Source organism: Ornithorhynchus anatinus, chromosome 3 (assembly GCF_004115215.2).
Source record: "Ornithorhynchus anatinus isolate Pmale09 chromosome 3, mOrnAna1.pri.v4, whole genome shotgun sequence".
NCBI classification, from domain to species: domain Eukaryota; kingdom Metazoa; phylum Chordata; class Mammalia; order Monotremata; family Ornithorhynchidae; genus Ornithorhynchus; species Ornithorhynchus anatinus.
In genome coordinates this window covers 81,231,296-81,259,012 of record NC_041730.1, presented here as the reverse complement: position 1 = coordinate 81,259,012, position 27,717 = coordinate 81,231,296, and the positions used below count along the sequence as shown (strand labels likewise).

Below are 27,717 nucleotides of genomic sequence, written 5' to 3'. Positions count from 1 at the left end.
AAAAAATCGAGATTAAATATCTATTCTCCTTCTTCCTTAGGCTGTGAACTTCATATGAAGAAAGGACTGTTTCCAATCTGATTATAGTATATCTACCCCAATGTTTAGAACAATGCTTGGCATACAGAACTGGATGGACTGACTACAGGTCAGATATAGTTTCTGTGTTTCCCAAAAGCTTAAGGCGGTCTTCTGCATGCAGTGACCCCTCAATAAATACTGCTGATGTTGCCTATTTATTAAAATTCAGTGACAGCATCGAGTTCTGTGTTGCCAGTGAAAACTTTCAGTTATTTGTAGATGTTCTGGGTTTATGCTGCATCATAATCTTACTTTTCAAAGTCTCTGGGTCCATGATTGAAATACTTTCCAAGAACAGAAGTTAAGTGTATCAATCATCAGCTTGTGGAGGGCAGGGAACGTAGCTACCAACTCTGGTACTGTACTCTCCCAAGCACTTAGCACAGTGCTCTGCATTCAGCCAGTACTCAGTACATAGCACTGATTGATGGATTATTGCCAATCCAACTGTGCCGACTCTGAAGTGTTTCACATTTACCCAGTAGTTATGGTGTATGTTTAAGTGTTGTTGATAGTGAGGCTAACTTGGGAATTAGCTGAGTGGAGTAGCAGAAATTAATTCTGAATTTTGATGTCCAGCTCTTTTTTTTCTCATCCTCTTTCTTAAATGTCTGTACCTCCCTCTTCTCTCTAGGTTCTTCTTTGCTTTGGGTGAGTTTTGGTGTCTGTACCTCCATTAGTGACTCTGACTTTGTCTATTCACATAAAGCATGGTTTTTTTTCTTTGTTTGCTCCTACACACACATGCACTTCTATACAGTGCAAGTGGAGAATGGTATCAGTGTGAAAATGGACTATCTCTTCACACCCACTCCCACAAGTGGATAAGCTGCACTCACTTGGAGCCGAGCTTCTGAGAATACCAGGTCACTGAGATAGAATTTAAAGCCATAGCAAGTACTGCCGATCTAGTGGAAGAGTCAACACAACTGCCTGAAATGGAAAAATTGTTGAGAAGCACCATGGCCTAGTGGAAAGAGCCTGGGCATTATGGGACTTAGGTTCTAATCCCAACTCTGTCATGTGTATGTTGGGTGATCTTGGACAAGTCACAACTTCTCCATGCCTCGGTTTCCTCATCTGTAAAATGGGGATGACACTTTTTTCCTCAATCAATTGTATTTATTTAGACATACTGTGTGCAGGGCACTGTATTAAGCGCTTGGGATGGTGCAATGCAACAGAGACACATTCTTCACCCACAACGAGCTTACAGTCTACTACTTAGATTGTGAGCCCTGATGAACTGGGGCTGATCTAATTAGATTGTATCTACCTCAGTGCTTAGTACAGTACTTAGCACTTTAGTATCTGCTTAAGAAACACGTACAGTACTTAGCACTTTAGTATCTGCTTAAGAAACACTATGATTATTATCATTATTATGAATAATAGAACACACATTGTTCTGATCACACTCACATAGGCAAATGAAATCTTCCTGCCAGGTGCATCCAGCACTTTTAAAAGATCCACGAAATAGCCCCGTAGAAAAGGGAAGTTAAGTGGTCATCTAAAAGTAGACTGTAACCCTTCTGTTTCTAGAACGTTTCACGCATCCAAGCCTTGCTGTTTGAAACAGTTATTTTGGGAAGTTTGTTTCCCTTTTTAGGGTAGAAAGGGCATCGCCAGTCTCTTTGTTATGCACTCCCTTTCACAACTGCAGGAAACAAGTTTTAAAGAGTTTTTGCCTGGCTCTGGAGGCCGTCTGATAATGTTGTGATTTGGACGCCTAGTTTGTTGGATCGTGAAGCACATAGCCTGCGTGCATAGTATCTTTCTAATGAGATCCTTCTGTAATGGGTCCCGTAGAGAGGAGATCAGTCCAGAAAAGAGTTATAAATCCAGTTTATGAATGCTGGAAATGTCTCATTTTTCATTCTGCTCTGACATCTAAATTTGGCCATTGTTCTGGAACATCCGCATTAAATGCCCCTGCCAAGCACTCTGCTGCCTGCTCTGAAGGAGACCAGTAATGCTACCTTACAACAGACTGGACTTCAGATCAAATGCTTTTGTGATGTCATTAGACTGTGGAACCAGCTGACGCAAGTAGGCTTTTATTTTTGAAGAATGCATTCAATCTCTCGTTTCCTTGGCCTGGGGACATTGTGGGGGGTTGGGATATTAAGTCTATGAAGACAAAGTATAAGAAGAGAGACCTTCCCAGGACTTTCAAGTGTGACATTTGATATCAAGTAAGATCACTTAGCAGAGCCCACTTAGTTAAGCTAATTAAAAGAGTCATCCCTTCTCTGAGGCAGCAACAACATATTCTGTGCTGTGATGATTGGTTTTTACCCTGTGGGAAATATTTCTCACTGAATGGTGAAGAAGCAAAGGCCAAAGAACATCCCTTGACCAATGGTTTGATTTTTTTTGACACAGGTCTGGGCCCACCCTCGGTTGGCTCCTTCCTTCCTTCCTTCCTTCCTTCCTTCCTTCCTTCCTTCCTTCCTTCCTTCCTTCCTTCCTTCCTTCCTTCCTTCCTTCCTTCCTTCCTTCCTTCCTTCCTTCCTTCCTTCCTTCCTTCCTTCCTTCCTTCCTTCCTTCCTTCCTTCCTTCCTTCCTTCCTTCCTTCCTTCCTTCCTTCCTTCCTTCCTTCCTTCCATTTTATTTATTGAGTGCTTCCTATGTACAAAGTACTGTACTAAGCAGTTTGGAGAGTACAGTAAGATAACAAACAGACACATTCCTGCCCACAGTGAGCTCGCAGTCTAGAGGGGGAAAAATAGATAAATACATAAATAAATGACAGTTATATACAGATATGTACATATGTGCTGTGGGGATGGGAGGAGGATGAATGATCAAGTAAGAGTGACGCAGAAGGGAATGGGAGAAGAGGAGATGAGGCCTTTGTTAGGGAAGGCTTCTTGGAGATGTTTTGAAGTGCTGGAGAACAATTATCTGTCTGTTATGAGGAGAGGGCATTCCAGTCCAGAGGTACGAACGATGTGGGCAAGAGGTTGGTGGTGAGATAGACAAGATTGAGATATAATGAGAAGGGTAGCAATAGAGGAACACAGTGTACGGTCTGGACTGTAGTAGGAAAGTAGTGTGGCGAGGTATGAGGGGCCAAGGTGATTAAGTGCTTTAAAAGAAAATGGTGAGGAGTTTTTGTTTTTATGCAGAAGTGGATGGGCAGCCACTGGAGTTTCTTGAGGAATGGGGAAACATAGTCTGAACGTTTATGAAGGAAAACCTGGTTACTTGATTTCCCCCCTTTGCATCATGCAGGAAACAGGACTGACCTGAGCCTGACTTTTGGATCTGTGGCCATAGCCAGTCAGAAATGGCGACATGCTATAGGACATTTCCCTCCTCCTCGTTTCTGGCATATGTGTTTTGCAAACAATTTTACTTAGAATTCTCTTCTCTTCACATGCGGCTTCTCATTCTATTCCTGCTTCTCATTACTCTGGACAAAAACCTCTTATTAAAGGCCCCAAAGCCGAAAGGCCCCTCATAGCGCTCCTATAAAACAATATTAGGTCCCAATAGGAAAATGGATCTCATAAAGATGTTCACTCAAACTGGTACACAACAGCAACCTGTGTTCATTTTGTTTTAAACCTGTTGGCCAAATTTGGATAAATGATGCCCTCCAGGAACCAGCCACAGATTACAAGACTCATAAAGGGGCTGGCTTGTGAAAAACAGCCACTTTCTAGGACCAAACATTTATTAATTACTAATGTGAGGGAAGCTTCACCGGGCTCATTCACAGTCAAAGAAATTAGTTGGACATTCATGCTTCACCTATTTGCTATGTGCAAAATTTCCTTCTCCAACCAGATTTCTCTATAGACCCAAATAGATCCAGAAGCAGCATGGCCTAGTGGATAGAGCATGGGTCTGAGAGTGAGAAGGACTTGGGTTCTAATTCCGGCTCTGCCATTTGTCTGCTGTGTGGCCTGGGGCAAGTCACTTAATTTTTCTGTGTCTCAGTTTCCTCATCTGTAAAATGGGGATTAAGGCTGCGAGTCCCATGTGGGACAGGGACTTTGTCTAACCCAGTCTGCTTGTATCCACCTTAGTGCTTAATATAGTGCCTGGCACATAGTAAGCGTTTAACAAATACTCCAGTTATTATTATTATTCTAGTTCCAGCTCTGCCTCATGTCTGCTGTGACCTTGGGCAAGTCACTTAACTTCTCTGTGTCTGTTACCTCATCTGTAAAATAGAGATCAAGATTGTGAGCCCTATGTGGGACACGGACTGTGTCCAACCTGATTACCTTGTATCTACCCCAGCAGTTAGAACAGTTCCTGACACATAGTGAGTGCTTTATATATATAAAGCAGTATGGCTTAATGGCAAGACCCTGGGCTTGGGAATCAGAGGTCTTGGATTCTAATGCCAGTTCCACCACTTGTCTGCTGTGTGACCTTGGGCAAGCCACTTAACTTCTCTATGCCTCAGTTACCTCATCTGTAAAATGGGGATTTTAAGACTGTGAGCCCCTTGAGGGACAACCTGATTATCCTGTATCTACTCCAGAGCTTAGAGCAGTGCCTGGCACATAGAAAGTACTTAAAAAGATACTATAATTATATATATATCTATACACGTACACTTTCCGGTGGGAAATGGGAAGACATGTATTCTCTTAAGCAGCGATTCTTGACACATAGATATATTGATCAATTGGTCAGTCATATTTATTGAGTGCTTACTCTGTGCAGAGCACTATAAGCACTTAGGAGGATACAAAAGAACAGAATTGTTGGAAACAATTCCTGCTCACAGTGAATTAACAATCTAGAGTAGGGAGACTGATATTAATATAGATAAATGGAAGATATGTCCTATCTGGAGAACACATCACAAAACAATGGGAGTTGCTGTTGCTGTTTAAAGCTAACTCATCTCACCTTTGACTGGACATGACCTCCCTCTTGGTAGGACCACGGGGCAGCTGTCTTGGGGCCCACAGCCCCATTGACCATACAGTCTCTCTTCCTCTCTCAACCCCTGCTGTTAAAACCTTGACTTGTCGAAGCATATTTATTTTCCCCTTGCACTGTCACATCAGTGTTCCATCTTTGTTCCAAGATCCCTGTGCAGAAGAGACCAAGATTGTTTACCCCATTGTGCAGATGAGGAAACTGATACCCAGAGAGGTTAAGTGACTTAAAGTCACAGAACAGATGTGTGGCTCACTCCCCTGGTACGTCCAGATCTTTCCACTAGACTAGACTAGTTCCCCCCAGGTTTTGATCTCCAAGGTGATGTTTGATTTGAAGGTTAAAGCTGGCACAATAATAAAATTAATAATGATATTGGTATTTGTTAGAGTGCTTCCTATGTGCTAATCATTGCATTAATGGTAGGGGTAGGTACAACATAAGCAGATTGGATACAGCTCCTGTTCCACATGGAGCAATCAGGAAGTGTGTGAGAGAGTACTGTAGGTCTGGAGGCCATCACACCTGTTATCTGTGGAAATAATAATAATAATAATTATATTATTTGGTAAGTGCTTATTTTGTTCCAGGCACTGAACCAAGCCCTGGGGTGGATACAAGCCAAGAGGGTTGAACCCCGTCCCTGTCTTATGTGGAGCTCACAGTCTCAATCCTCCTTTTACAGATGTGGTAACTGAGGCACAGTGAAGTGACGGGGTTGGGATTAGAACCCATGACCTGCCTACCAGGCCCATGCTGTAACCATGCTGCTTCCCTCTATGCCATGGAAACAAGGGAAGAAGCATCCCCTTGAATGGCCCAAATGGGTGATTCTGCTCCTGACCCAGTAGGACCTACATCTGGCCAAAGAGTTAGGAACCAGTAACCCCAACCAACCCTGCACCCTCTTCTTTCTTTTACAGTTATAGAGTGGTAGGGAGGACCCAAGTCCAAGTTACATTACCCTATAGGGGAAAACATTTTAAATGAAGCCTGGGTTAATCAGATAGGAAACTGCTCCAACATGGCTTTGGTATGAGCTGCAGAACTCTGATTTTTAACTACAAATGCTGTGCATTCATTACCATTTCTTAATTGCTTCCTGATGCAGATAAAGGTCCAAAGATAGACAATCGGACCTCATAAATCTCAGTTTATGTAAACGTATCTAGAGATGGAGGGCTCGCATATTGGCTAGCTTTTGAATCTCAATGGCTCCTACACTTCAGGGAGGAGTGAAAGATTAATGAGGTCAAACCCTGATGCCCAAATACTCATTTCTATCTGTGAATTTTCCAAAAAGTGAAACTCTGCAGCTCTTGGATGCTATGATTGCCCTCCCTCCTCTCCCCGCCCCACCCTCCTGGTGTGACCATTAGTCGCCCCTAACAACTCTGGAGTTCACATTCAGTGGGGCCACAAAGGGTGACGCTCAGTGGAAAGTCATGCAAGAGTGCAACAACAGCACAAACATCCTAATGAACCCTCAGGGCCATTACACAATTGTCCACTGTCAGAGAGAAGTTTAACCCCTTTGCCCTGGCCATGAAGATTTGGCAACTTGACGGTCTAATATAAAACATAATACAGTCTGAAAGAGCCATCCCTGGCTAAATTCTCCTCAATGACTTTTGCTGACAATCCCTATGTCTGTTTTCCCCAATCTACTCTTTTTTTGTTCTTCTGCCTTAATACTTACTGAATCACAATAACATAGTCTGCTGACCATGAACAAGTTGTGGAGTGAGAGGAAAAGATAGTTGGAGGTGACTACTTCAACCCATGAATTCAGTTCTTGGGCTCTGCCTCCATCAAACCTCCTATTAATCATTATTACTTAGTTTTCCTGGAAGAACTACACAATTTGTTCACTTGTTGATTGACTCTGCAGTGGTATCACCTCCGCCAGGCTAATTCTCTTCCCCTCTTGAAAACCCTACTTAAAACTCACCTCCTCCAAGAGGCCTTCCCAGACTGAGCTCCCCTTCTCCCTCTACCACCCCCCTTCACCTCTCCGCAGCTTAACCCTCTTTTCCCCCCATCTCCCTCTGCTCCTCCCCCTCTCCCTTCCCATCCCCTCAGCACTGTACTCGTTTGCTCAACTGTATATATTTACATCACCCTATTTATTTTGTTAATGAATTGTACATCGCCTTGATTCTATTTAGTTGCCATTGTTTTTACGAGATGTTCTTCTCCTTGACTCTATTTATTGCCATTGTTCTCGTCTGTCTGTCTCCCCCATTAGACTGTAAACACGTCAAACGGCAGGGACTGTCTCTATCTGTTGCCGACTTGTTCTTTCCAAGCGCTTAGTACAGTGCTCTGCACATAGTAAGTGCTCAATAAATACTATTGAATGAATGAATGAATGAATGGTATAACATCACCATCAGCACCGTTCTAGGCTCTTGGGAGAAGACAATGAAAGTAGAAGACACTGTCCTTACCCGTGAAGAGATTAGGGACAAGGGTAAAAAGCAAAGCAAAACTAGTGGGGGAGACAAAGAAGCAAAAAACGAAGACTGTAAGTTTCTTGAGGGCAGGGATTCATGCCTGCCAATTCAGCTGTATGCTCCCATGGGTTTAGCTTGATGCTCTGCACCCAGTAAGGGCTTAATAAATGCTACTGTCTAAATAAATGATGGAATCAGACATCAGTGCAAAGGGTGACTACTGAGATGACAGGATCAGGGAGATAGGAATTAATCCAAGGAAGGCCTCCTGGGGTGGTGGGTTTTCAGAAGACTTTAAAGCTAGGGAAGACTGTGGCCTGGGGGATTTATAGGGGAAGGGAGGTCAAGAAGGGCAAAGGCAGGAGAGAGGGGTCAGAGGCCGGAGAATTGAAAGTAAGGCAGGGCAAGCGGTTGAGTTTGGGAGGAGCAGAGAGCATGATTTGGGGACTAGTGGGTGAAGAGAAGGGAAAGGAAGGAAGAATACTTAGAAGGGAGGTGAGGGGGAGGGTAGGACACTTGCCGTAGATGAAGATGATGATTATCATATTAAATGGTTACGATGTGCCAAGCATAGATACAAGGATAGATACAAAGTAATCATTTTGGACAGTGCTTCTCTCCCACGTGGGGCTCACAGTCTAACTAGGAGGGGAGTAGGATTTAATCTCCATTTTACAGATGAGGTGGCTGAAGCACAGTGAAGTGACTTGCTCAAGGTCACACAGCGGACAGGTGGTAGAGCTGGAATTAGAACCCAAAGCCTCTGATTCCCAGGCCCAAGCCTTTTCCCCTAGGCCATGTAGCTTCTCTTTCCCTGGAACAAAAGAGAAGGGTGGAAGTTGTGGGTGGCAGAAAAAAGGAACCAGAACTACCTTGGCTCCGCTGCACCTCTGATACTGCCTCTAAGGAGTTTCCTACCTTTGATCTGAGCCCATTCCTAGGGGGTGGGACAGGAGAGGGAACAAGGTAGCTTATGTTCTCCTTTCTTCCCAGGGCTATGGTATCTCTCGGGGAGATGGATACCTGGGCAGTCACAACCTGGGGCCAGGCAGCTCCTGCTTACCAGCCCCACCTGAACCCTGCTCCCCACTAGCTCTGTCATGACTGTGATGGGACATTTTGCTGCCTCCCAGTGCAGTCGAACAGTTGAGTAGTTGGTTTTGGGTTGGCGAGCAGACTCGAGGCATTTCTGACACCCATGAGACTGGCATCCTCCTTGCTCTCCTCCCCTCTATTTCTCCCCTTCTGTGTCAGGCCAGGCCGGGAAGGGATGGTGAACATGCTGGGGGAGTCGCTTTGCCCTTTGGGATGGAGAATAAACCTGGTTCTTTGGCCTGTGGGCAAAACGGGTTGTTCCATCCTTGTGGATGTATAACACACACTTGTCTTCAAACATGCTTGCCGAAGGGCTGACTTAGATCCCAGGTTCAATACCCATAATCTTGGGTGTGGCCAATTCTGTCCAAAAGTAAAATTGTCAGACTTTTGTTGTTATAAATGGAATCAACTCCCTTTGTGGAAAAGATCCAGGTCCATGAATCTGGGGACCTTGGTTTTGGTCCCAGTTCTGCCATATACCTGTTGGGTGACCTTCCGCAAGTTATTTAACCTCTCTGGGCTTCAGTTTTCTCCTCTTTAAAATGCAGATAATAGCGCCAGCTCCTATCAAGGATGTTGTGTGGACAAAATGTGATAAGTGATTTAAAAGCACTTAAGGTTAACAGAAGTGCTGTGTACATGCAAGATGGTATTACTATGTCTGCCCCAGAAATCCAAACAGATCAGGAGGCTACAGAGTTTAAGTAGTGTGGCCTAGTGGAAACAGTGCAGGCCTGAGCATCAGAGGACCTGGGTTCTAATCCCAGCAACACCACTTGCCTGCTGTGTGACCTTTGGTAAGTTATTTAACTTATCCGTGCCTCAGTTTCATCATCTGTAAAATGGGAACTAATCCCTGTCCTCCTTCCTACTTAGACTCTGAGCCCCAGGTAGGACAGGTACTCTGTCCAACCTGAATATCTTGAATCTGCAGTGCTTGGCACATAATGGTTAAACAAAAACCGCAGTTATTATTGTAATTATTAACCTCTGGTCATATTGCAAGACAGTCACAAAGCTTGGGAATAAAAATTAAATTTGTTAGTTCTATAACCACAGGAAAGTTTCCTCTATGGCTGAATTCCTGCTGTGCCATTATACTATTGGAGACAGAATCAATCAATCATTTATTGAGCACTTACTGTGTGCAGAGTACTGTACTAAGAGCTTGAGAGAGAACAATATAGCAGACTTAGTAGACACGGACCCTGCCCACAATGATCTTATAGTCTAGAGGAGGAGATAGACATTAATATAAACAAATGATATTATCGATATGTACATAAGTGTTGTGGGACTGAGGGAGAGATTAATAAAGTGGGCATATCCAGTGCAGGGATGATGCAGAAAGGAGGGGGAAGAGAGGAAATGAGAGGCTAGATGGCAGAGGAGAGGAAACGAGGGCTTAGTCGAGAAAGGCCTCTTGGAGAAGATGTGCTTTTAATAAGGCTTTGAAGTTGGGGAGGGTGGTGGTCTGTCACATTTGAAGGGAAAAGAAGTTCCAGGGGTCAGTGTTGAGATAGATGAGATGGAGGCACAGTGTGTAGGTTAGCATTAGAGGAGTGAAGAATGTGGGCTGGCTTGTAGTAGGAAGTAGGGAAATAAAGTAGGAGGGGTCAAGGTGTTTGAGTGCTTTAAATGTAAAGAGTTCTGTTGGATGTGGAGGTATATGGGCAACCACTGGAGGTTCTCGAGGAGTGGGGAAATGTGGACTGAATGGTTTTGTAGAAAAATGTTCTGGCAGCAGAGTAAAGTATGGACTGGAGCAGGGAAAGACAGGAGGCGGGGAGGCCAGCAAGGAGGTTGAACTTGTAATCAAGGCGGGAAAGAATGAGTGCTTTAATAAGGGATTGATTAGGTAAGACAATCAAGTGGTTCATTCCCCCTCCCAGCCCCACAGACTAATGTACATATCTGTCATTTATTCATATTAATATCTGTCTCCCCTTCCAGACCATAAGCTGTTTGTGGGCAGGAAATGTGTCTGTTTATAGTTATATTGTATTATCCCAAGGAGTTAGTTTAGTGCTGTGCATACAGTAAGTGCTCAATAAATACGATTGAATGAATGAGAAATGAGAAAATTGGTTCTTGCTCTGCCCTGATAAGCAGTGCTGTATTGTACTTTTGTAGCTCCATAGCTACCTGTTGTCCATCCTTGAGATGAAATTAAAGTCCTTCTCATTAGAATAAGGCAACCAGTTGGGTAGATGTTATAATGTAGGAAGATTAGGGGGAACACACAATGCGTGGGCCCTTACCAACAGCAAAGGAGCCAACTCCAAATTCATTCATTCAGTTGTATTTATCGAACGCAGAGTCTGGGTCATGATTCGGTGCAGGGAAATGGTAGCAGCCTTCTAATAAATTAGTCCTTCAGTGCGCAATTTGGCATCACTGTGTTTTCTAGTCACCGGGAAGGACGTTCCCAGGACCAGCTGGAACCTAGAGAAGAATGTTTCCTTCTCTAAGCCACGGTCCTAAGAGACCTTTGGGTTCCAGGACGTTGCCAGGATATTTCAGGGGGGTTTACGTGTCATGGTGTCTGGAGCCAGGAGATGGAGCTGAATGACTTCACACGGCCCTTTACAGCTGGAAGATTTTAGGAAAAATGCACTCAGTTGTCCTCTCATACAAGGTGTTTATTAATAATAATAATAATAATGTTGGTATTTGTTAAGCACTTACTATGTGCAGAGCATTGTTCTAAGCACTGGGGTAGATACAGGGTAATCAGGTTGTCCCACGTGAGGCTTACAGTCTTCATTCCCATTTTACAGATGAGGTAACTGAGGCACAGAGAAGTTAAGTGACTTGCCCACAGTCACACAGCTAAGTGGCAGATCTGCGATTCGAACCCATGACCTCTGACTCCCAAGCCCGTACTCTTTCCACTGAATCATTTCTGCTTCCCCCTACCTTAGAGAAGCTGCATGGCAGCATGGATAGAGTGTGAGCAAGGTTGTGAGTTCTAATTGCAGCTCTGCCTCTTATCTGCTGTGTGACCTTGGACAAGTCACTTCACTTCTCTGGGCCTCAGTTACCTCATCTATAAAATGGGGATTGAGACTGTGAGCCCCATGTAGGACAGGGACTGTGTCCAACCTGATTTGCCTATATCCACTCCAGGACTTAGTACAGTGCACAGCACATAGTAAACACTTAAATACCGTTATTAGTATTATCTTGCTGATTTCCTGCTACAACCCAGTTTGAACACTTCACTCTTCTAATACCAACCTATACTACTGTACCTTCATCTTGTCCATCTCACTACTGACCCCTTGCCCCCGTTCTCCCTCTGTCCTAGAACTCCATTCCCCTTCAGGTCCTACAGACAACTTACTTTCCCCACTTTCAAAACCTTATGAAAATCACAACTCCTCCAAGAGGCCTTCCCCAGCCAAGTCCTCAGTTCTCTTACTTCCTCTCATTTCTGCATTGTCTGTGCACTTGGATCTATTCCCCTTAAGCTCTTGATATTCACCCTACCCTTAGCCCCACAGCACTCGTGTATATGTTTGTCATTTATTTTAATGTCTGTTTCCTCCTCCAAATTGTAAGTTCCCTATGGGAGGGGTATGTGTCTACCAACTCTGTTGTGTTATACACGCCGAAGTCCTTATTTTATATTGCTCTGCACACAGTAAATGCTAAATAAATGTGAATTTACATGAATAAGATAATGTGGGTATTAGGTATTACAGATATATTTGTGCATGCACACATAAAATGTAATATGGGAATAAAATTGATTGATGAAATTGAAGCCAAAAGGCATGGTCTCCTTAAAATCCCTCCTGCACCTCTCCAGGCCCAGCCTCCTCCTGCCCTGTCTTTGTCCTATCCTTCCCAGCAGTGTCTCAAGAGGAGATCTCAGATCTCCTCTTAAAATTGACCCCCTTTATCTTTAATAAAGGTATTTGTTAAGCCCTTATGAGGTGTCAAGCTCTGTACTAAGGCTGGGGTAGATATAAGATAATCAAATTGGCCACAGTCCCTGTTCTACATGGGGCTCACAGTCTAAGGGGAAGGAGAAAAGGTATTTAAAACTCACTTTATAAGTGAGGAAATGGAGGCACAGAGAAGTTAAGTGACTTGCCCAAGATCAGAGAGCAGGCAAATGGCAGAGCAGGAATTAGAACCCAGGTCCTCTGACTTTCAGGACTGTGCTCTTTCCAGTAGGCAGCGCTGCTTCTCTTTTGGAAAGACTGCTTATTTGGTTTTATTTTCAATTGACAGGAAGACCCATTGTTTACACATTTTTCCATTGTGTTCTCTTTATCTGCCAAGAGCATTCTTGCACCATAACAACTCTTGTTCCTAAAGCAAATGGCCATTTTCCCTGGACAGCTCTGCAGAGCCTACAGGGGTGTAGCAGCATTTATGTATTTTCTGTTTTCTCTGCTGTCCAAGCAATGACTCGTTAAATAGCACCAGTGATGCGGGGGACCAGAAACCCATGATTGGCGGGGTGATGAGCTGGGGGGCACGTTGCTGATCATTTGCTGGAAAGGGGCTCGCTGAATTCCTTGGGACAAATGATGTGCTGCCGGGAACTCGCGATCGAAAGTCTTGGGGGGTGAGTAAATGAGGGAGGACTGTGCCTAGTTGGAACAGCCTCACTGGGAATAGCTGCATCGGGGACTGAAGTAGGGTGAGCCAACGTATAGTGCCTCTGAAATAAATGACTATCAGAAGCTAACAGACTCATGCTGGCAGCTGCTGGCTACCTCGCCTAGCTGTTGGAGACAGACATTCTTCTCTGTGGAATGTGTTTCCTGGCTGCTTGCTTGGAGTTATTTCATCATTTGAAGGCCGCAGTGCACCGTTTTTTTTTCTTTTTAATGATATTCGTTAAGCACTCACTACGTGCCAAGCCCAGTACTAAGAGCTGGGGTAGATATAAGTTAATCAGGTTGGACATAGTTCATGTCCCTCATGGGGCTTGTAGTCTTAATCTCTATTTTATAGATGAGATAACTGAGGCACAGAGAAGTGAAGTGACTTGGCCAAAATCACACAGCAAACAAGTGGTGGAATCAGAATTAGAATTCAGGTTCTCTGCCTTCCAGGCCTGTGCTCTATCCACTAGGCAGTATGGCTTCTTTACCTGCAGGAGGGTAAAAACAAAAGCAACCATTAAAAAAAACCAAACACACTTTTGAGATGGGCATAGTAACTTTCTCCAGTTAGGAGGGTTTTATTATTTGGCAATTATAATGTTGGTATTTGTTAAGTGCTTACTATGTGGCAAGCTCTGTTCTTAGCGCTGGGGGGATATAAGGTGATCAGGTTGTCCCATGTGGGGCTCACAGTTTTAATCCCCATTTTACAGATGAGGTAACTGAGGCACAGAGAAGTTAAGTGACTTGCCCACAGTCACACAGCTGACAAGTGGCAGAACCGGGATTCGAACCCATGACCTCTGACTTCTAAGCCCGGGCTCTTTCCACTGAGCCACGCTGCTTCTAAATCCCAAGCATTTAGGGTAGAGTGTTCTGCACATAGTAAGCGCTCAGCAAATAAAATTGATTGACTGACTGGTTCTCCCCACTTCATTACAAACAAGAGCTGAGCTGGAAGGGTTTGCATCCCAACAGCCACTCTTAGCAGTTACATATGCCCAGTATATGGAGCTCAAACTGTGGACTGTATTTATTTATTTTCCACACCCTTGCTATTATCAGTTGAATGTGAGATTTCCCACTTGCTGCCAATATTGGCCTGCCCTGGGTTCACCACCCAACAATCAATGCAACTGTTGCTCCATTCTTCACTATTTGCTGATTTACCCCCGTGCACTTTCACCTGCCCCCTTTATTAGGTCTCATCACTGCAGAAAAGTCCATTCCTTTCCTACCATTCTCCACCCTCCCCTCTCTCCCCTTTTTGCAGCTACTTCATTGGCCCCTTCCCTGAGCCCCAAACTCAGTTTCCCCCACTTGCTTGTCTTCCTCTCTCACTTCAGTCCTTTTTTAAAAGGACTACTAGTGGTTGTCACTCCTGCTTGCCGAGCGCTGCCAATCACCCCATTTTATGGTATTCGTTAAGTGCTTACTATGTGCCAAACATTGTTCTAAGTGCTGAGGTAGATACAAGTGAATTAGGTTGGGCACAGTCCCTGTCCTACATGGGGCTTACAGATTAAGTAAGAGGGAGAACAGGAGAACCGAGGCACAGAGAAGTAAAGTGACTTGGCCAAGGCCAAACTGCAAGCATTTGGCCGAAGCAGGATTAAAACCCAGATCTCTGGCTCCAAGGCCTGGACTCCTTCTGCTAGGCAATGCTGCTTCTCCTTCCTCTTTATAGTCCCACTGCCTTTCAATCAGTCATTCAACGGTAAGTTCATTGTGGACAGGGAATGTGTCTGTTATATTTTGGGTTGTACTCCCTGAAACGCTTAATACAGTGCCCTGCAAACAATAAGTGCTCAATAAAGAAATGTGATTGATTTTTCTGAGTGCTTATTTTAAGCAGAGCACTGTACTAAGTGCTTGAGAAAGTACAGTATGATGAATTGGTAGGTGCCATCCTTGCATCTGAGGAGTTTATAATCTACAGGAGATGGACATTAAAATAGATTAATGATAAAGGAAATATCAGAGTATAAGAATATTTGCATAAATACTCTGGGCTTGGATGAGTAGCAAAAGGCTTAAAGGGTCCACAGCCAAATGCATAGTTGACACATATAGAAGCAGCATGGCCTAGTGGCAAGAGCATGGGCTTGGGAGTCAGAGGATATGGGTTCTAATCCCGGCTCCTCCATTTCTCTGCTTGTGTGACCTTGGGCAAGTCTTCACTTCTCTGTGCCTCAGTTACCTCATTTGAAAAATGGGGGTAAAGACATGTGAGCCCCATGTAGGACAAACTGATTACCTTGTATCTATCCCACAGCTTAAAACTGTGCTTGGCATGTAGTAAACACTTAACAAATACCATAATTATTAAAACAGCATGGCCTAGTAGATAGATCATGGGTCTGGGACATCAGAAGGACATTTAACCAATACCATAATTATTAAAACAGCGTGATAATGACCTTGGGCAAGTCACTTAACTTCTCGGTGCCTCAGTTCCCTCATCTGGAAAATGGGGATTGTGAACGTGTGCACTATGTAGGACAGGGACTCTATTCAACCTGATTAACTTGTATCTACCCCAGTGCCTAGAGCAGTGTCTGGCGCACAGTAAATGCTTAACAAATATCACAACTATTGTCATTATTGTATCTACCCAGCACTTCATTCAGTTGTATTTATTGAGCGCTTACTGTGTGCAGAGCACTGTACTGAGCGCTTGGAAAGTACCAATTCAGCAATAAAGAGAGACAATCCCTGCCCAGTTCCCAGCACATAGTTAGCACTTAACAAATACCATAAAAAAAAGCGATTGTTAAAGGAAGGAAGCCACAGTCGGTTCTGTTTCAGTGATGCTACTTGAAGGAGTTCCGGCAGCAGAGATCCTCGGCGTGCAGTACATTGGGCAGTGGTCCCAGATGGGTTGCAGAGAGGCTCAAGGCTAGGAAAGAAGCAGGCTTTATCATGCAGCTGGTCCCCTCTGATGGGCACACAGTGAGAAGTGGCACCCGGGGAGGCTAAAGGCTGGGACCAAGAGCCCAGACAGTGCCATCCCACCCCTCTCCCTCATACACATGCATCAGGACTTTATCTCTAGTATGACCTTTGTCAAGCTCAGTGACTCAAGCAGGGTCTCTTTGATCCACGGAGGCTCCATGTTGGCTGAATCATCTTTGAGTACCACACCAGCACCCTGAAATCAGTTCCCATCTGCACGTCTTTTTCCTTTTTTAATGGTACTTGCCAAGTGCACACTATATGCCAAGCACTGTACTGAACGCTGGGGTAGATAGAAGATAATCAGGTTTTGAGTGTTCCACATGGGGAAAGGGAGTAGGATTTACTCTGGGCAGACATCCTAGGCCTTTCTCTTCCGGGCTGGGACTTGGCAGGAAGGAGGTCCTCACCATCTTGTCTTTTTAAACAAGATGTCTCCTTGTGGTAAAGCTGGATGGTCTACAGGTTAATAGTCATTTCCTTAGAAAGGGAGCAAGAATGTCCAAACAAATCGGAGCGGGTTGAACTCGGTAAGCGTTTGAGACGGGGGTTTTCGGTCAGAATGTGTGGCTCACCCAGAGTTAGAGAAACTGGAGAAAGAGGGTGACACTTGGCAAAAATTTCACATCGGTCCAGGGGCAAAAGTTTACCAATGTCAGACATGTGGGTTTCACCCGAGGAAAAATCTCATAAACCTCAGACTCCTCCCTGAATTCCTAACAGCTCAGACAGCCCTGCATAGGAAATCTTTAAAATACCTCTCATGCCACTGAGATTCTACGCTCTCTCTTGCAACCCTCTGAGCCTTTGAAGTTACTCATTGAGGTTCTAGTTTGTGATGCTCAGCATTACCTTGGTTTATTAGAGAAGCAGTTTGGCCTAGTGGAAAGAGCATAGACCTGAGAGTCAGAATAATAATGTTGGTATTCGTTAAGCGCTTACTATGTGCAGAGCACTGTTCTAAGCACTGGGATAGATACAGGGTAATCAGGTTGCCCCACGTGAGGCTCACAGTCTTCATCCCCATTTCCCAGCTCTGTTATGTGTATACTCTGTGACCTTGGGTAAGTCACTTCACTTCTCTGTGCCTCAGTTCCCTCATCTGTAAAATGAGGATTAAGACTGTGAGCCCCATGTGGGTTAGGGAGTGTCCCCAACCTGACTACCTTGTGTCTACCCCAGTGTTTATAACAGTGCTTGACACATAAGCACTTAACAAATAGCACTATTATTATTATTATTGTTATTTTTTCCTGCCAAGCAGCTCACCCCTTCCAACCTTATCCTGGGAGAGGCCAGTTCATTGGATCTCTTGCTCCAGGTAACTGCAAATCTGTGGCTAGAGTTGGCCATTTTTCCTGGGCTTTGTTTCACTCACTGACAGCAGTGGATACTTCTTGAGGAGGGGCAGCACCGCAAACAAGAAGTAAAATGTGGATGCCAATTTCCCCACTTGCAAAAGCCTTTAACTGAATGAGTTTCAAATGGAGTAAAACAGCATGGCCTACTGGAAAAAGCACAGGGCCTGGGAGTCAGAGGACCTCGGTTCTAAACCTGGTTCTGCCAATTGCTTGCTGCCTGGCCTTGGGCCAGTCACTTAGCTTTTCGGTGCCTCAGTTTCCTCAGCGGTAAAATGTGGATTAAATACCTGTTTTCCCCCCTACTTAGATTGCAAGCCCCATGTAGGACAGGGACTGGGTCTGGCCTAATTAACACGTATCTATCCCAGCGCTTAGAAAAGTGTTTGATACATAGTATGTGCTTAACAGATACCATTAGAAAAATATTAATTGTACATTTTCTCCTGATATACCTCATCCCTGTGCATCCCCTTTATCCAGTTTAAAATCCTTCCTACTTCAACTGTGAGCCCAAGTGGGAGAGGGCCTGTGTCCAACCTGATTATCCTGTATCTATCCCTGTGCTTATTACAGTGATGGCCATGTAGTAAGTACTTAACAAGTACCATTAAAAACAATTAGGTTCTTGTTTTTATTATCATGGTACTCATTGAGTGCTTACTATGAACCAAGCACTGTGTGGTAAATATGAGATAATCACATTAGACGCAGTCTCTCCCCACCAGAAGCTTGTGTCTGAGGTAGGTGAACCGAAGCATAAGAACAACAAGAAAAAATGACAACGATGATTACAACAGTGATAAGAGCCAATTAAATATTAAGCAGTGCAATTGAAGACCATTAGAATGAGTTGATAAACAGTAGGATAGCAGTCATAAATACTGGTAATGAGATTGTCAGTTATGTCACCAATTTAAGGTCCAAAAGCCACAATCTAGGAATCATTTTTCACAATTCGTGGAACTAAAGGATTTTAGGAAATACACACACTTTCTTTTAAGTGAGGACTCCATGAAAGAAAGCATTTTTTTCCCAAGGATTTTTGACAAGAGGAAAAACTAACACAGCATTATTTCATTCCCATAGGACTGTGAGTTTTTTTGACTGATGTGCACCAGTGGAATAGAGTCTAAATGAAATCTTGGGTACCCTCCAACTCCTGAACTAAACCATAAACTGCACATTGGTTTTGGGATTGAGCAATCTTTCTCTCCTCACGATCATCCTGAGTTCATATTATGTTGTTTAATAATCTTTCAAGTCAGACTACAGGAAAGATCAAACCATTAGGAAGCTCTCTTCTTCATGGGGAGCCCTGATTAGTAACACGTCTCTCCATCCATGTGTCAGAGAAACTACACTACGGGTTCAATTAGATACGCCAACCTTAAAGTCTCCACAGGACAGCTCCACGGGAGCAGATCGGAAAATGAGAGCCACCGAACACTTGTTGCTTTAAGAAAACTTGGATTCTGGCATTGCTGACAGCAACATTCATTCTTTTCATCACCTTGGCTTCCAACATGGTGTGGGGGGGGGGGGGGGTGGGTAGGCGGGGAGGAGGAGAAGGAAAGCTTTTAACAACTGGGCATATTCCCTGGAGCAAATTTTTATTATTTAGGATGATCCATATGTTCCCTAAAATTCCCCTGAAGAAGTTTGAAAAAATAATCATTAGGGAATGTGTTTGCCATTTTATTCTACTTTTTAAAAAAAATCAATCTCAGAGAGGAGATAAAGATGTTTCTTTTGACTCTGTTTAAAACTTTAGTTGTTAAAACTTTGAAATTTCCATGGGCACCCTGGACAAGGCAGGGTATTTGAATAAAACTGTGGACATTTGGATGTCTGACATTTATCCTGCTGTATGAACACTTTTCTGTATATTTAAACAATGTATTAAAGATGAGTGAACAGAACTACGGAATGTCAGTAAGATATAAACCAGAAGCAGCCAAATAGAGGGGGCTCCGTCTTTTGGAGAACTTTGGACCATCTGCTAGAAATGCTGTAGAGTTTAATAGAGCGTGACCGCTGTTGAACTCTGAGGCAGAGTTGATTTAGATACGATGTGTAGAAAGTATTACTATAATGCAGAAATTCCACCCTTAAAGGGCAGAGGAAAGGATGGGGTTGAGATAATCTTACTCAGGAATGTAGTAAGATTTTATAACGGTATAAACCATCTAGAATGGGGAAAAGCTTCATTTTTATTTCCTTAAACGGATGATCGATATCCTCAGAGAAAATTTAAATCTGCATTTGAGAAAAGCTATATTTTACACTGTCAAGAAAATAAAATCTGGCTCCACAGAATCTAGCCAAAATTGGTACACAGTTTATAGTGTTTAAATCTCTTCACTGCATCAGAGTTGTGAGTAGGGCAGGGAACCCAGAAAAAGAAGCAAGAGACATTTTCCCTGTGGTCAACTCTTCGTCTCTGATTAAGCATGCATAGAATCTACCCCAGCACTTAGCACAATGCTAGGCACATAGTAAGTGCTTAACAAATACCATTATTGTTACTATTATTATCCTCATTATTAATATTATTATTAGACTTGGGCCTAGATTTTCAAGGCTAGAAGAGTACTCTCCAGTCTTGCATTTTTGCAAAAGAACGATAATAATTGTGCTACCTATTCAGCACTTACTATATGCCAAGCACTGAGATAGATGCAAAATTATCTGATCAAACCAAGGTCCTGTCCCACGTGGCACTCACAGTCTGAGAAGGAGATAGAACAGGTATTTAACTCCCATTTTACAAATGAGAAAACTGAGGGAAAGATAAGTGAAGTGACTTGCCCTTTGTCAAACAGCAAGCAAGTGGTGGAGCTGGGTTTAGAACCTAGGTCTCCGAATCCTAGGTTGGTGTTCTTCTCACTGGTATACCATGCCCCTGATCTCAAACCCAAGGACAGGCTCTGTGAATGAATGAGGTGGATGGGGGAGGGAGAGAAAGGGAGAGAAAAAGAAAGAAAAAAAATGAACACAAACACGGAAACAAGTGGATGAATTTCTTGTACCTGAAACCCAGGAGGCCTCTTCCATTTGAAGCTGGTCTATCATCTACCTTAGAATAATCTTAGGATCTTGTTCATTTTTCAGTGCAGTCAGATGGTTTTTGTTGTTTCCAGAGCCCAGTTCTGTTTGTGGTGTCAGTGAACAGGATGTCTCTAGATCTTTCAAGAAGTCAGTGTGATAACACGAAGCAGCTTGGCCTAATGGATAGAGCATGGGCCTGGGAGTCAGAAGGACCTGAGTTCTAATCTAACTTCACCCCTTAACTGCTGTGTGACCTTGAGCAAGTCACTTAACTTCTCTGTGCCTCAGTTACCTCATCTGTAAATTGGGGATTAAGACTGTGAGCTCCATGTGGGAAAGGGACTGTGTCCTACCTGATTAGCTAGTATCTATCCTTATGCTTAATCCAGTGCCTGTCACATAGTAAGCACTGCACAAATACCATAATCACCATTACATAGAAAGTGCTTAACAAATACCACAATTATGATTATTATAACTCGGAAAAGGAAAATCTCTTCCCCATATGATGCGGCTGGAATTGCTGGTTACACATTGATGGGTGTGGCTATTAAAATCAATCAATCAATGATACTTACTGAGCATTTACTGTGTGCACTGCACTGTACTAAACACTCAGGAGAGTATAATACAGCAGAGGTGGTACACATGATCCCTCCCACAAGGAGATTACAATCTTACGGGGAACTTCATTCATTCATTCAGTTGTATTATTGAGCGCTTACTGTGTGCAGATCACTGTGCGAAGAACTTGGAATGTACAATTGGGCAACAGATAGAGACAATCCCTGCCCAACAAGTGGCTCACAGTCTAAAAGGGGGAAACAGACAGCAAAACAAGTAGTCAGGCATCAATACCATCAAAATAGATAAATAGAATCATAGATATACACATCATTAATACAAATGAGTAATTAATAATATATACAAATATACACAAGTGCTGTGGGGAGGGAAAGGGGGTATAGCAGAGGGAGGGAGTAGGGGGAAGGGGGAGGGGAGGAGGGACAGAGGGAAAGGGAGGGCTCAGTCTGGGAAAGCCTCCTGGAGGAAGTGAGCTCTCACTAGGGCTTTGAAGAGGGGAAGAGAGTTGGTTTGGTGGATGTGAGGTGGGAGGACATTCCAGGACAGCAGAAGGACGTGGGCCAGGGGTCGACAGTGGGACAGGCGAGAACGAGGCACAGTGAGGAGGTGAGTGGCAGCAGAGGAGCGGAGTGTATAGGTCGGGTTGTAGAAGAAGAGAAGGGACGTAAGGTAGGAGGGGGCAAGGTGATGGAGAGCTTTGAAGCCAAGAATGAGGAGCTTTTGCTTCATGCGAAGGTTGATAGGCAACCACTGGAGGTTATTGAGGAAAGGAGTGACATTCCCAGAAGGTTTCTGTAGAAAGATAATCTGGACAATGGAGTGAAGTATAGACTGAGGCGGGGAGAGACAGGAGGAGGGGAGATCAGAGAGGAGGATGATGCAATAATTCAGTCAGGATATTATGAGAGATTGTACTGGCAAGACAACAGTTTGGATGGAAAGGATAGGGCGGATCTTGGTGATGTTGTGAAGGTAAGACTGGCAGGTTTTGGTGATGAATTGGTTGTGTGGGGTGAATGATAGAGCAGAGTCAAGGATGACACCAAGGTTGCGGGCTTGTAAGATGGGAAGGATGGTAGTGACATCCACAGTGACGGGAAAGTCAGGGAGAGGACAGGGTTTGGGAGAGAAGATAAGGAGCTCAGTCTTGGACATGTTGACTTTTACGTGGTGGGTGGACATCCAAATGGAGATGACCTGAAGGCAAGAGGAGATATGAGCCTGGAGGGAGGGAGAGAGAACAGGGAGGAGAGGTAGATTTGGGTGTCATCTGTGTAGAGGCGTTCACCAAGGGAGTGAGTATAGATGGAGAACAGAAGGGACTTGTTCTTCAAATTCCACCAAGTTGTTTCCGATCCATAAAGGCCCCATCTCCTGCAGTAAAATTGTTCTGGTATATGTATACTAGAGAGGGGCACAAAGAGTAAAATAAATTACAGAAAGGGCAGATGGCAGACAGTAAGAATATATACATCCATGCTGTGGATCTGAGAGTGGGGTGAATATGAAGTGCTTAAATGGGTACAGATCCAAGTACTTAAGTGATATGTGGTGGAGTAGTAGGGGAAGTAAGAGCTTAGTCAGAGAAGGGCCCTTGGAGCAAATATGACTTGAGGAAGGCTTTGAAGTTGGCGAGAGTATTGGTCTGTCAGATATGAAGGGGGAGTTCCTGGCCAGAGAGAGGATGTGAACAAGGGATTGGCATTAAAAATAAATGAGACTGAGGTACATAAATAGCTTGGTGCTCAAGGAAGGAAGTGTGCAGGCTGGGTTGTAGTAGATTATGGGATGGAGAGAGCTAATAGAGTACCTTAAAGCCAATGGCAAAGAGTTTCTCTTTGATGCAGAGATGGATGGCCAACCACTGGAAATTTTTAAGAAGATGGGAGATATGGACTGAGCAAATTTTTAGAAAACTGATCTGGGAAGCAGAGGGAAGTATGGAATGGAGTGGGGAGAGACAGGAGACAAGGAGGTCAGTGAGAAGATTGATGTCACAGTCAAGGAGGGTTATAAATGCTTGGCAGTTTGAGTGGAGAGGAATGGGTGGATTCTAGAGATGTGAGGGAAGAGCCACCAGGATTTGGTAAATGATTGAATAGGTGGGTTGAATTAGAGAGAAGAGGGAAAGATAACACCAAGATTCTGAGCAGGTAAGACAGAGAGGATAGTGGTGTTGGCCACAGTTTTGGGAAACACAAGGTTTGTGTGGAAGATGAGAGGTTCTGTTTTTGGACATATTAAGTTTGAGGTGTTGGTGAGACATGTAAATAGAGATATCCTGAAGGCAGGAGGAAATAATGATAATATCTGTATTTGTTAAGCGCTTACTATGTGCAGGGCACTGTTCTAAGCACTGGGGTAGATACAGGGTAATCAGGTTGTGCCACGTGAGGCTCACAGTTAATCCCCATTTTACAGATGAGGTAACTGAGGCACTGAGAAGTTAAGTGACTTGCCCACAGTCACACAGCTGACAGGTGGCAGAGCCGGGATTCGAACCCATGACCTCTGACTCCCAAGCCCGGGCTCTTTCCACTGAGCCACACTGCTTCTCATGAGACTGCACTGATAAATTTGTTTCTTTCAGTAGCATGATCTTTGAACCATGAAGAACAATTGAACAGAAACTTTGCTCCTGCATTCCCCTTCCAATCCCCTTCTGCCTCTCCCACTTCCCCCTCTTCCACTGTTGTCCCTTCACTCCCCTCTCCTCTGTCTCTCCCTTCACCAGACCTCCTCTCTTCTTCCTCCTTTCTCCCCCATGTCTCCCCCTTTCCCCTTCTATTTCCCACCATTCTTCCCCATCTTCTCCTCTCCCCAGCCATTAATAAGATAGTCCAAGCAGTAGGTCTCGGGGTTCACCAGAGGGCTAGGGAGGTGTTGTGATAAAATTGATGATCTCGATTTCATCAAATTTAATTTTGGGTGGTGCAGAAAGGGAACGAGAGAATGTTGTGCAGTAATCAATCATAATTGTCTATCCTCATCTCTGCTGATCTTAGCTCCCTCCCCAAGGCCCCACCTACCTGTTTCCTGGAATATTGTTTCTCTACATTCCCACCTTTCCATGGAGCACCCACATGTGACCCTAAAAGCTCCCAGGATAGTGTCCTGCACCCAGGAGGTACCCTATTATCCAACTCCAGCTTTCAGCAGATCGCATGATTACACGATAAACATTCAGTAGAGATATCTGGACTCACAATCACTTAGTACAGAGTTATGCAAGCAGTAGGCATGTAGTACAGAGCCCTGCCTTGCCCACAGAAGGCACAAAGGTAAGTGCTCTCCACTTAGTAGGTGCCTGGTACACTTCCGTGTAAATACATAGAGCTTTTTTTACTTGGCTGGAGTTAACTGTAAGCCACTAGAAGGAAGGGATTATGTCTACTTAGTCTATCAAACTCTCTCCAGTGATTAGAACAATGTGCTGACAAATTAAACACCCAATAAATATGATTGATTCAAGTGTTCTTTATAAAATGCTCTCTAAATTAATATCCTTATCTATCAATCAATGGCATTATTACATGGCCTAGTGTAAAGACCATGGGCCTAGGAGTCAGAGGACCTGGGTTCTAATTCCCTCTCTGCCACTCATCTGCTGTGTGACCTCAGGAAAATCACCCAACTTCTCTCTGCCTCAGTTTCCTCATCTGTAAAATGGTGATTAAATACCTGCTCCCCCTCTGACTTAGACTGCGAGTCCCATGTGACTATGTCTGATTGGTGTCTGCTTGAACAAAATAAGCACTTAACAAATACCATAGATATTGTTATTATTACTATGCAGAGCACTGTGCTAAACCCTGGGAGAGTACCATAGAGTAAGTAGACAGATCCCTGCCCTCAGTGAGCTTACAGACTAGTGGAAGATTCAGACAATAAAATCAATTACAGGGGAAGGAGCAGGGTGTGAAAGTGTGTACATAAATGCTGTGGGGCTGGAGGTGGGGAGAGCGTGTATTGAAGTGCTTAAGGGGTATAAACCCAAGTACATAGGTGATTCAGAAGGAAAGAAGAGGAGTGTGGGATGTGAGAGGCGATTAAGGGAAGCCTTCCTGGAGGCGACACGATTTTAGTAGGACTTTGATTATAGAGAATGTGGAGATTTGACGGATATGAAGAGGAGGGCGATTCAGTCAGGTGGAAGGATGTGAGTAAGGTGTTGATGGTGAAAGAGATGAGATCGAGGACTTTAAGCAGATTGGCATTAGAGGAGTGAAGGGAGTTGGATTGTAGTGGGAGAGGACTAAGGCTAGGGAGGAGGGGGAGAACCAATTGAAGGCCTTAGAGCCAATGGTATGGAGTATGATATGATACGGAGATGGATGGGCAACCATTGGAGATTTTTGAACAGTGGGGAGATGTGCACAGAACAATTTTTAGAAAAACTGTTAGGGAGCAGAGTGAAGTCTTTATTGGAGAGGGAAGAGGCTGCAGTCAGGAAAGTCAGCAAGGGGGCTGAGAAACATAGAAGGCGATCAACGATGGCACTGGGCAGGCTATTGAGATAAGGTCATCATGTCTGAGACTGGATTGAGATTTGGCCTACAGAATTTACTATGGCTGTGTGGTCCAAGCTCCGTTAAAGCTGTCTACATACAACTCTGTGGTTCATCGCCTGGTGGAGTTATGGCAGGGAATGTCAATACCTTCACATTGAAGATTTTACTAAAAGAATGAAAAAGTCATAGAAAGGGCTTCAGAAGACCATTTCTTCTATAAATAGAGCTGACATCTTCTTTTTTAATACAGACTGCTCAGCAAAACTTAAACAACAGAGACGTTTGATTTACTGCAGGCATTAGATCGGATCGTTAAGTGGCTGGTTTAATTTCAGAGTTTTTATAAAGGAGCGGCTTCGCCCCATAGTTGGTTACAGTTTAAATACAGAAAAGCATGATTTATTGTAAACCGTGTATTAGAGAATCGAGTCTTTTTTTGGTGAATTGAAAAGTAGAGTTGAAACGTTTCCAAGGTGGTTGTGAATTAAAAAAGATGTGTTTTGGGTCATCTCCTACTAAATCATAAGGGCGGCGCTAATGTGCCCATATATTACCAACACCTTTTCTTTCATGCTCTTTTCTGAGGAACCCGAAGAACTTCACAGAAATTGCATAATAATAAAAATGGTATTTTTACTGGCCAGCTATTGTACTAAGCGCTAGGATAGATACAGTCCATGTCCCACCCGGGGCTCACCGTCTTAATCCCCATTTTACAGATGAGGTAACTGAAACACAGTGAAGTTAAGCAACTTGCAGAAGGTCACACAGCAGGAAAGTGGCAGAACCGGGACCAGAAACTAGGTCCTCCGGAGGTTGGAGCAGAGTAGCGTAAGTGAAATGTCTAAGGTCAAACTGAGTCAGGGTGGATCCTTATCTTCTGACTCCATTTAAATGTTCTCTCCCCTGGACCCCCGATTGATTAATCAATCAATCGGTGGTATTCATGGAGACCTCCTATGTCCAGAGCACTGTACTAAGCACGTGGGAGAATAGTAATAATAAATTGATATATGGATGGTAGGCTCATTCATTCAATTGGAATTTTTAAGTGCTTACAATGGGCAAAGCACTGTACTAAGTGCTTGGGAGTGTACAGTCTAAGAACAAACATACACATTCCTGCCCACAATGAGCTCATAGTCTAGGCCCATTATGCCATTCTTTCAATCAAACAATCCATGGTATTTATCGAGTGTTTACTGTGTGCAGAGCACTGTTTCAGGCTCTTGGGTGAGTTCAACACAATAGAGTAGGTTGATACGATCCCTGCCCTTAAGGAGCTTACAATCTAGGGGGAAGTATCACAAGAGATGTAGCAAAACCAATTAAATGTCTCATGGGCCCTAAAATTCCCTAAGGAACTGAATTCTGCCTCTGTCTACTTCTAAAAGCCAGTAATGCTGTGCACAGCTCATTCAAGTCATGAAGTTTGACTTGTGTCTCCGAGTCTTCACATTGCATGATGAAACAGATTTCCCCAGCAGCCGGGGTCTGAAACGTAGCCAGGCTGCCAGCGTGGAGGAGAGACATCACCTCCATCAAACATTTTGATTTTTTTCCTCAGCATCCCCTTTAAGCTGTATTTAGCATTCAATGGCAATGCAATTTGGCATGGGTGGGGGGGGGTAGAAACTCACCACTAAACCAATTAATGGCATTCAGAGTCCTCATTTTTTTTTTAAATGGTATTTGTTAAGCACTTAATAACAATGATGATTTTTTTTAAGCACTTACTATGTGCCAGACACTGTACTAAGTGCTGGGGTAGATACAAGCAAATCGGTTTGGACACAGTCCCTGTCCCATATGGGGCTCACAGTCTCAATCCACATTTTACAGATGAGGTACCTGAGGCACAGAGAAGTGAAGTGATTTGTCCAAGGCCACACAGCAAACAAGTGGTGGAGCTGGGATTCAGAACCCATGACCTTCTGACTCCAGGACTGTGATCTATCCATACACCATGCTGCTTCTCTCTTCTTCACTCACATACTTTTACATTCTCTCCCACCCCCCAAACGCTCACACAGATATCATAAGGAGCTATTTCTTGGACCCTGTTAATTTGCTCCTCAAACAAGGA

The 27,717-nt window shown here is 43.9% G+C and overlaps 1 long non-coding RNA gene across 1 annotated transcript in view; it reads left to right on the top strand.

Annotated features, from left to right (window-relative positions):
- Positions 1 to 2,156: 2,156 nt before the first annotated feature.
- The window catches only part of LOC114809990, a 131,975-nt gene continuing 106,414 nt past the window's right edge, over positions 2,157 to 27,717 (top strand). Inside the window, exon 1 of the long non-coding RNA XR_003757746.1 lies at positions 2,157 to 2,279. This is a non-coding gene — a long non-coding RNA (uncharacterized LOC114809990). The remainder of the gene's footprint in view (positions 2,280 to 27,717) is intronic.